The 10,851-nt window shown below is 40.6% G+C and overlaps 1 long non-coding RNA gene across 1 annotated transcript; it reads left to right on the top strand.

Annotated features, from left to right (window-relative positions):
- The first annotated feature begins 4,868 nt into the window (after window positions 1–4,868).
- LOC138064384 (uncharacterized) lies at window positions 4,869–10,189 on the top strand. Its single transcript, XR_011137623.1, has 5 exons — window positions 4,869–5,070; window positions 6,928–6,973; window positions 8,412–8,556; window positions 9,110–9,182; window positions 10,034–10,189. It is a non-coding gene; the product is annotated as an uncharacterized lncRNA (long non-coding RNA).
- The last annotated feature ends 662 nt before the right edge of the window (window positions 10,190–10,851 follow it).

The raw sequence follows: 10,851 nt of genomic DNA, 5'->3' as shown, positions 1-10,851 counted from the left end.
CTAAGTTACAATTTGGGGAATTATCTCAGCATTAAAAATGCTGAGTTGTCTTTGAGGCAGGGATATAACATAACAGTGACAGAATTTGGGAATAACTTGATGTAGCCATTTAACCCTGCATTTCATGTGGTTTGGCTAAGTTGTATAGGGAATCAAATAAATGCAAGAGCAGACAGCCTTGCTCTCTGCAGTACTTGAGGCTGTGGATTGTGTGTTAAACAGTAGTTACAATACTATGCATTGCCTGGTGGGAAAGGACGTGTGTGGTTTAGCTAATAATCCTGACTTCATTCTGTGTAGGAGAAGAGTTTGACTCATCAGTACAAGCTGAATACAAGATGTTCGAAAGCGAGATGGTTGCGTGTTCTCCCAGTTATTGCCTTTGCAGAATTAGTAGGAATTCTGAAATATTCACAGTACTCTGGAATATTTTATCAGCTCTGCGTAACAACTGTTTGTGAAAACAGATACAGGTAACGGACTTATCCATAGTTTTTAATCAAAATCTCAGAGGGACAGAGGCCAATTAATTGCTACAGCAAGACAAGATTCAATTTTGGCTTAGTATCCTTTCAAAACCAACACAGGATGGAAGGCTGCCAAACAAAACACATGTATTTGGCACCCAAGAAAGAAGGAGGTCCTTCAAGTTAACAACACAGTAAACAGACTTTTGATAGTTTCTCAAAGGAATAGGATGCTAAAGATGCAGTGATGATCCTGCTTTCCCTTAGTCTTTGCTGTAATAGCTGATATGCTACTAAAAACCAAGATCTCTTACTTCTTGATGAGTGCTTTCACCAATACCCCATTCTAGGAGCAGCAGACATCACAATCAGCCCACAGCGGTTCCCCTGCTTTTTCACTGCTGAGGATCACTTTCCCCACTGACAGCTATGGTGCATGTCCTGGTTTGGTGTGTCCTCCCTGCTAGCGTGAGCTGCGGTGCTGGGCTTTGTGCACATGCACTGTCTGCGCTTAGCACAGGAGTGGGGAAGTAAGACTAGGAAGGTTTTTCCTGAGGATTATAAAGTTCTGGTAAGGATGGACCCCACTATTTGCAAGGTAGAAGCACTCAGCTGGGCTGACCCTGCGTTTTGCTGTAAACCTCCATCACGCTGCATTAAATATTCTCAGAGCAGGTACTCCAAGCTGGGCTTCCCAGTTCACCTCAACACAGCACCTGAGCTGTTTGGACTGGTGCATTTTCTGAATACCTGTGCTAGTTTTAAAGTTCCCTGTGCCCTAAGTGTGGAAGCAGCCAAATGAAGTCACCTTTTCCCTTACACTACACTCAAATGGAGATGGCGTTGCGTTTTAGCGCTGATTATGTTTGAGTCTTGCTTTAGATGCAATAATGGGCTACAGCATCTAGTCAGGCGTTCTCCGAGATGACAGAACGTTTCAGAGAACTCTAGTTCAAGTGAGCTCAACGTTAAGAAAACGGGGTACTCTCTCCTTCTTTCTAGATTTGTGTAAATAAATCATCATCATGAATCATTAACACTGCCTAAGTGTAAACCATTTTAGTAAGGCAATAACTGTCCATTAGGCTCAGGCTTTTTACAGGTGTTTAGGAGCCTAAAAACAAATTTACAGTGATCTTTCCAGAAGTATCTTTGTAGGACTTGCCCTTTTCCAAAGGTCTCTTCTGGAACCAGTTACTTAGGCAAGACAAAGCGCAGCTGGCCTCAGGACATGCTTAGGTAAGAGAGATGTCTAGAGAAGGAAAAGGAAATCTTTTTCAACTTCTAAAGACACGACTGAAACCCAATAGGCACAGGGCTCTTTATTTCATGTCATCCCTCTTGCCACACATTTAAAAATCTACCATATTTCTTTTAGAAATACCATTACACAATACTAAATACTGTACACGATGTGTGTTTAACAAGTGATGAAAAGAGTCAGAAATCAGTTATACAGACACACGACATTGGAATTGTTGGAAAGGACGTGCCTTTTAAATGTCTTATCAGTTTAATAAAAACTTTATTAGCTTCAAAAGAAAAAGGCCATGATTTCCAAGCAGTTCATTAGCTCCGTGCAAGGTACCTAATACCTTCAATACTGTGCAATTTTTTAAGTCTAAGGTACAGAACAAAACAATGGCTAAAATTCTGTTTTCCAGGAAAAAATGTGTATAGTTTTAAGCTCACAGAAACCGGGGCAGGGGAAGCAATGTGACTGAAAGTGTGCTAGGAATATTTTTTAAGGTAATATTTTTTTAAGTTTGTTTGAATTTGTCCTGTGATGGAAACATTCTTGAGGTATCCTCTAGGAAAGCCTGCTGTTAGTCTTTGAAAGATGTTGCAAAAATGCAGCAGTATGTCAGATAAGCAAAACTCTCGGCTACAATTTTCTTTTTTTATTCTCTTAATACTAAGAAAGTTTGCAGAAAAGATGTGGGTTCTTTACTTCTCCCACTTAATGCAGGTGGTCTTATTTCAGTGTCCTTAAACATCCATTATGTAAAGCTAGAATCATGGTCTTCCCTGTACAAGCTCTTCTATGCAGATATTTCAATTACACAGTCTGTGTTAAATATCTATACTGCTTCTTTAGCATGCGAGTTCCTCAGTCATATGAGATATTACGCCAGTGAGGTAAAATTATGCCCACTTTTCTGAGAAGGAAATGAGACCGAGCTACCTACAAGTATCCTGCAGTACCTGTATCCTTGTACCACAGGTACAAGTATCCAAGTACCTGTGCTGAGAATCAAACCTTGATTTCTCGGGTCCCATGCTAATGCTCCAATTGCCACACAGGAATTAAAAGCAGTATCACATACATGACAGGCCTTTTTCTAGCTAGCATCAACATAAGGTAGAAAAAAAAGCACACGACCAGTACTGTGACAAGGTACTTGCACTACAAGTACACCAACATGCATCTTCCTTATTCCCTGTGCTTCAAGTCTGAAGGCCTTCAGGGGAGGGACAGCAAGAAAGGCTAGGTCCCTCACTGAAGTTTTTACTGGATTTCCCCCCTTGTTTAAGAAATATATTTGGTTAACAACTTTCTACCACCATAGTGAATTTGCATAAATCATATAAGTAAAGTTCTGATTAAGTTTTATCATCTCCAACATGTTTTTTCCTAGTAAATCTATTCCAATGGGTTATATGCAAGTATATTGCTTAACCAAAATATATTTGCAGTTTGGTGTTTTAACAACAGAAATGCCTCAAGATGTCTTTCGTTATTCTAATATTCATTCCTGTTTGAGGGTATTCTTAAAAACTACTACTCCGTGAAGAAAATAAGGGTTATCTGTCTTTAATTGCTGTATCAGGAGGCCCATAAGATACTGTTTCACACTGTGTAACCGAATGTCCTAGGACAGGAGCAGAAAGCCAATGCTATGACAAATTCCTTGCGGATAAGCAACCAAGTGTTGCAAAAATAGGAATGCTAGAAAGAATCAGAAGTCCTTCAAGACAGTTTTCAGCTGGAACTAGGCCGCTGAATGATAGCTTTTGATTAACATTCAAAAGTTTAAAATAACCCCAACTATTTTTTCCCTGAATCACAAAGATCTTTCTGGATAGCGAGAGTTGACATTACAGAAAGAAATCACACTTTCCTGTGAGAGCAGAAGCTTCAGATTGGTTACAGATCTATTTTTCCAGAATCTGTGGGTGTCTGAGCTTGGCATTTCCATTCGAAGCTTGACTCGGAAGGAAAGCTCCGCTGAGGCTGATGGATAGAAGTGTCAATGGAGTGAAAGGCAGAGCAATGAGAGCTCCAGCTTGCTTCAGAGCTTACTGAGGGGGCCCGTCCACTTTCCACAAACTGCTGGATTTCAGTACGTTTTGCATAACAAGCCTACCTTTGTCCAAGGTGTGTAGGTGTATAGCTTTACACGGCCGATTAATCTAGGCTGACATTTCCCCATCGACTGGTAGGAAACGTCTTCTCAGCCTCTACAAAAATTGCTGCATCAAGTCACCAGAAGTTAATTGTAAAGCTTAGCATATTCACGTCTGTAACATGCAAATATTAGAAAACTCAGCTTGATGGTGTAAGGGAGGAGGAAGTTATGTTCTGCTTCCTTTTTCTGCTGTAATATGAGAAATCAAAATTTCCCACTGTGTTGGTGGCACAACCATAAATAGAATTCCAGTTATGTAGCCTCTAATCAGCGTATGCTGGCCTTCTTGGTCCAGCTTTCTTGTGACTAATGTGAAAAGGGGGAGGAAACAGTAGTTGTATGTATAGCAACCATAGTTAAGCCCAGTAACATGCTGCCTACTCAGCACCACAGCACTGATTTTATTGGTGCACAAACAAATGTTAATTTGTTAAAGAACCATTTTTGGCCTACTCCACACACACTTTTGTACTGACATAAGTACTTTAGGACAACAATGGGTTTTTGATGACTTAGCTACACTTAGGACCAGCTGATAAGCTTTGGCACAAGATTAACGCAAACCATCAGTCCTTTCTGCCATCCTTGCAGTAAGGGCTGTATATGGGGCAAGTAATTGAACCGATAACACCTTAAACCACACCATCTCAATCCACTTGAGGATCCTAACATAGCTGTGTAATGCATAAATAGTCATAAAGTCTGCTGAAGCTTGTCTCCTTCCTTCGCAAGCTTATAGTAATATAGTTCCTTAACAGGAGTACGACTAGCCAGCACCTGAGCTGCTCCACTAACTCTGCTGGCAGCTTTGGAGGCGGCTAGCTCACCCCCTTGCTGAGCCCTAGCTGGCAGCAGCAAGGGTTGTCACTGCGAGGGGCTGGTGCTGGTGCTGGTGCTAGGAGAACTGGATTCCAGTCACAGCTGGAGGAATTGCTAGATAAGGACAGTGACGTTAGCTAGACTCCACTTCTAAGGTGTTTTACAAAGGACAGCTAGGGAAACAAATCAAATGGAATGACAAAGCCAAGATATTTTTTGATGGTTTAGAAAGAATGCAAAGGAGGCATCAAGAACCCTTGGAGAAGCTGCACCTCTTAAGACAAGGCTGAGCCACATCAGATGGTTTTTTTTCTTGCTTCCTTTCTGAACTGCTGAAGAGAATCGCATCTCGACAATCTGCTCCATTATTTATGGTAAGTTTCAACCCCACTTAAAGTGCTATTAGGACATCATATAAACACCATGATTTTTAAATGGCATTGACACAATTGCTATTTATTGTATAGCGGCCAACAAGCTGCATCTTCCTTGGCAGCAGAGATGTGCCTTTTGTTCCCAGTTTTCTTCTTCTCCAGTAACAAGTCAATACCGCAAGGGCAAGGATAGCGATGGTATGTTTGGGAATATGGATGCTGTACAGAAAGCATAAGAGAATATTTGAGTCACATAAGCTTTTATACTTGCAGGCTTCCTAGGACATGCACTAGAATTTATTTCCCAGTCATGTATCACACATATCCTCTCAATATAATTTGATGTTTCCCATGGTAGCCTCAGCCAAAACACAGAATAAGCGTATGGGTGACAATGTGCAGGAACACGTTCATCCATTTTTAAGTTTAACAAGATTAAGTGAAATTAGAGTTTTTCCTCATCCCCTGCATGCATCTCACAGGTGACTAGTGTTTACATTTTAAATTTTCATGGCTTTTATTATGCATGCTACACATTACAGAAACAGCTACACAACGGAAATACAGGCTAGACCCTCTGTATGCTCCTTAGATTCCATAAGGTCATCCCAACTGAGATACATGAGAGATTTAAAACAGTCTCTGTCTGAGATACAGATTCTTTCTAAATCTTCAGAGCTACAGTTCTATCTTTATCAGAGGCTTCGTGTTCGAGCTGACAGAGCCCAGTGAAGAAACTGGAACAGAAGAAAACTTCACTGTTGGAGTTAAGGATGTGAAAAATATTCTGCAGTGCTTGTAACATCATAGGATATTACAAGCTGTGCTCCTACCCAAGTTAAAAAAAAAAACTACAGGTGAAGAACATGTACTGCGTGTTTAGAGTAATAAAAGGAATACATTACAATTTTCTCATGAAACTAGGTTGTTAACATTGACCAGGTCAGTTTGTGACCTTGTTCAGCAGCATTTTTTTCCCCATGCTGAAGCGAGAAGAATAAACCGAAGCATCTCATGCCATCTTTGATGTCTACTAATTGTCCTTTGTTGGGGGATGTAGTAGGTGGAAGAGTGTTTGCTCAATAAGCAGGTAAGATTTGGGGTTACCCCTATTTAAATAACGGATACAGGATTCCACCTCAAATATTACAGCTTTGCTGCGTACTTGGACAACAAACAGGGTTTCTGAGCTGCCCTTTTCTGCCTCCATGAAGTCTTTGTTCCTTTTAGATAACTGGAAAGCTTGAAAGCATTTTACAAGAACCCCTCTCTCCCTATACATATGTGGTTTAAGAGGGGCACTGCTAGAAAAGAGGGATCTAAGCAATCAAGTTGGGCTACTGCACTCTGCCAGATTGTTAACTGTCATGGTACTGGCCACACTGAGCACTTTGAACCAAGCAACTACAGCCTGAATGACGGCGTAGAGAGCACCTGCCCCTTTGCCACACTGGGCCATCTGTTCAGCTGTGCTGCGGGAACTTGTGTGCCACAGGCCTGTGAATCAGTTCAGAGAATTATCACAGCTAAAAATAATCCTGAGGAACTATAGACTTGGAGTACTGCTTTTCCTGAGAACAATTAAAAGCGAATACAAACTCCAGCACGCAACCTTTCTGCATCCCAATGCCTCAATAGCCAAGGGGTGTTTTCAAGTTGCTGCTAAACATGACTTAATGGAATGTCAAAGTAAAGGAAGGTTGATTTAAGGAAGTGAAAGATCTTCAAAGAATTACTCATAAACTAATCATGCTCTATCACTTCACACAGCATTAACCAGGGAAGCATGCTTTAAAAAAAAAAAAAAAAGGATCAAGCTTATTTCTTCTGAATGTTATGATTTTCCCTGAATTTTAGGTTAATATGAAGAGAATTGGAAAGTTCCACTGAAGTCCTCAAACAGGTACATTCTTTAATCATTACAGTTTCTGAAAGCAGTTTACAATAATCAGGACCCAAAGCCCATTGGGGACCAACAAAGAACTGTCATGCACGCGTACCACCAAGTGATTGTATTTGAAAGGTACTATTTTCAGGAAGCTATTCCCAGCGCTTTAACATTGCTGGTTGAGCATACGCTCCTCTGTAGTGCAAATCTGCTCTCTAGTGGCAAAAACTTGCACAGCAATTTGATCAAAATCATTTCATGGAAAAATGGAAAACTTAATCCTGATGTAATGAAGTCAAGTCAGTGCTGTTTTGCAAGAGTGGGTAATAGGGGAATAAAACAGTTTAAGGAAATCAAAATTTGAGCAACTGAAACTAAGAGTAGGTAACTGTTTGCATCTTTTAATGGTTCTAGTTCATTTCCCTGTCAGGAGAGGATACATCTCTTGTAATCTAGACTTCACTTACTTGAAATATGTTTGAGGTAGACTGGGTAATCACGCAAAGGACCTTAACAAAAAAGAGCTCATTTACTGCTGGCGTGAACTATGCAGAGTTTTATCAGGTTCAAATCAGGAAGCTTGGAAGCTTGCAAGGCTGGAACGTCAACTCCCAAGTATATGCACGTTGTTACTAGTCAGTAAGGTTTCTTTTCCTTTTAGCTAAAAGTAACCATAGAAATAGGTGATAGCAATGCGATTAAATCATTTTAATCATTTCCCTGTTATATCTTTCTTTGCATAAATTTTAAAATGTTTTGTCATTGTGGGGCTTAAAATTCTTCAAACACAGCGTATTTAGTTGGCAGCACTTCCTGACAAGGAAGCGTTAAGAAAAACTCAGTGACTATTTCTTTTTAATCACATATGTGGAAGATGTTAGTGGAATTAAGCAGAGGCTTCACGGTAGACAGACTGGGAAGAAACATTGCACGATAGAATTTACAGAGCCTAGTCATTTCACTTTGGAGACCTGTAAACCTTATTATTGGTTTTTGAAATCGTGCTTTTGTTCAGAGATTAGCCTGAGTTGCACAACCCTTTCAAGCTATTCAGCTACTTGGTTTTCAGTTTCATAATTCACAGATAAATCGGTGTTTACTCACGAACACTGGGAAATTAAACTACGAGAGCTAAATTGGCCATGACCCCCACGTTTTGGTACTTCATTGAAATCTACACTTGAGTTAAGAATTGAACTGCCAGTTTTCAGCCCACGACATAAAGGCTACCCAAAACTGGCATTTTAATATGCACAAATTCAGCAGCAGTTGTGTGTGCATTTTCAGCTGAGGGCAGAGATGAAGGTGATGACCAGTTCTGCTGTAATCTCCAATGCACCTGAAATTTGAGAGCATATTGACATGATAAAATTGAGTTCTCTGAGAGCGACTGTCTTAAGAGGAAATATTTGAAGTTATCCTTATAGCAATGCATTTGTATAATTGTTGGTAGATTTCTCATTTCACGCTCAGAAGGAGACTAAGAAGAGTGGAAAAACAAGTGAGCTAACACACAGAATGAGGTTGGCCTTAAAGACAAATAGAGCCTTCCCAGAGTACACCGACATTCTTCATTGCCAATCCTCAAATGTGGGAAGGTAAGGCAGACCCATAACTATTGTAAGCTATCTTTCAAGGCACTGCAGTGAAAGCTTTATACCAGTCGAAGACCTGACCCTAGATTTTCGAGAAAGATACCTCTTCAGATGTGCGAATGCACGCAGCTACATAACCTGTTGTGCCTGCAGGGTGGTCAAGAACACCTATAAATAGCTAATCCTTTAGTGCTCTCCCCCACCCACTATGTTTTTGCACTGTGAGAGCGCACAATAGTTTCTGGTTGTGCATTAGCTCTCCTTATACTGTAACTAGGCAACAGCCCTATCTAAGAAACAGCTGATCCTTGCCCCAAACAGCTAGCAATCTCAAGGAGCGATGAGACAACAGCTGAATATAATTAACAGCGTGTGGGAGACAGACAGGCTGGTCTGTATAATAGCAGCAGTCACAGTGCAGCAGCTGCTTAATCAGCAAGAATGCTCCATGTTGGCACTGTGTGGGGGACAGTCCTTGGGGGGGGGGGGGGACTGAGAGTAGGCAGTGAGGTTGTTCTGTGTTTATGTGGAGCTTCTTGTTCCTTGTATTTTGCAGTACTGGCAGATTCCTACTACAACCAGGTGACTGTATGAAGGCAATAGAAGTTCTGTAAGAATCACTGACAAAGGTATTTGGTTTTGCATACAGGAAAAAAAAGTAGCTGTGGGAAATGAGTGTCTGTGGAAGCAAGCCGTTTGCTCTGCGAGAACAGGGCACCTTGCTGTTCTGGCTCAGACATGCTTTAGGCAGATACTCTACAAGCTGCTGTTCATATTTCTACCTATAGTTTTATTTTATGCCATGAAAAAAGTATCTGCCATACCAAATTCAAATCATTCTCAGCTCAAGATTATGTTAAAACGTTCAAGGGATACCAGTTCAACTGTCAGTCCACAAATACCTATGTCAGGACTGACATTAAATTCAAGACAAAATTGTTTAAAAACAACATGTTACAATTGACAGCACCATCAGTCCCATTTTCTGAGACAGCTATCTTAAATGTTTTTAGGTAAATTACTTAAGAAAAATTGAAGGGTATTTGTTATGGGATATGTACTACAAAATAAACAGTGCAGACGACTTAACTAAATTTTCTAATTGGATTGCCCAGGACAGTTAAGGTTGTCAGAAGTAGATGCACCTGCTGTTTCCTGAGTTTAGTTGATTTGTGTGCATACACACAATAAGCATATGAGGGGAAAAAAAAAATCTCATATTCCACACTCATAAGTAAGACAACCTAGTTCAGTCCCAAATTATACAAAGTCACACTTTTCTATTTTTAAGCAAAGCTAGCCACCTCTACTTGCACCCTCTGATAACGGAGTATTACTGCTTCCTATCATCCCTTGCGTAACCATGAAAGATTTGCCCCAACTAGGCCAGTCCAAAGCTATCACGTTACAAAGTCATTGCTTCACACTTGTAGTTTCCAATAGTAATGAGATTAGTACTGATACTGCCTGATGCTTCTAGGAAACATTTGGTCAGACACAACTGCAACAGTTCCAAAAGGCTCCAGAAAACAGAGGCAAAGTCTATCACTGCGTGGCTAACTACAGAAACTGTTCCCAACATCCTTAGCGAGGGTTTTGCACCAGGTCAAAGGGGAACAGGAATTCGTGTGCTGCAACATAGGTATGTAAATTGAGCTTCTATTTCGGGAGCAAGAAACTTTGTAAGACATCCATATTAATCCTGGGAGGGTGGGGGTGGTAGTCAAAAAGCAGAAAGAGCATCTGAATACTGGAGGAGGGTGGGAAGGCCTCGTGCTTATGATAACATTGCTCCCAGCAGGACAGTCAGGAGTCCATTACTAGCCACAGAAAGAATGTAGGGCGGTATGTCAGATCCCAGAAAGATACTTTTCCAGTGAGATGGTGTTAGTATTTAATCCTTTCTGGCGTAATTTTTTCTCCCTCCTTCGTCTTTTTAAATTCTAAAATATTATTGAAAAGTCACCCCTGACAGTACAATATAACCAGCAGTCTTGGTCAGGGATAAGAGATGATGGCTTTGGGACATTCATGCTTCCTGTCCTATAAGAAAATATAAAGCATGTTTCACAAGAATGGAAAACCGTCTTGACCTTCCAACCCTGAAAACTGGGCCAGGAATTAGATAATAGCTTGACTTGCATGCTGGCCCCCACTTCATTACCAAAAAAATTTGGCAATTGGAATTTAGATTCCACTTTTCCTCACCCAAGGAAAACGTCCACTAGTTCCTTGACTAGAATGTGGATCAGTGGTGCTAAAAGGAAAAATATCAAACAATTCTTCCCAGCAATTCTG

Source organism: Struthio camelus, chromosome Z, assembly GCF_040807025.1.
Source record: "Struthio camelus isolate bStrCam1 chromosome Z, bStrCam1.hap1, whole genome shotgun sequence".
Taxonomy (NCBI): domain Eukaryota; kingdom Metazoa; phylum Chordata; class Aves; order Struthioniformes; family Struthionidae; genus Struthio; species Struthio camelus.
Note: the sequence above shows the minus strand (reverse complement) of the source record. Positions and strands in the feature narration are given on the sequence as shown.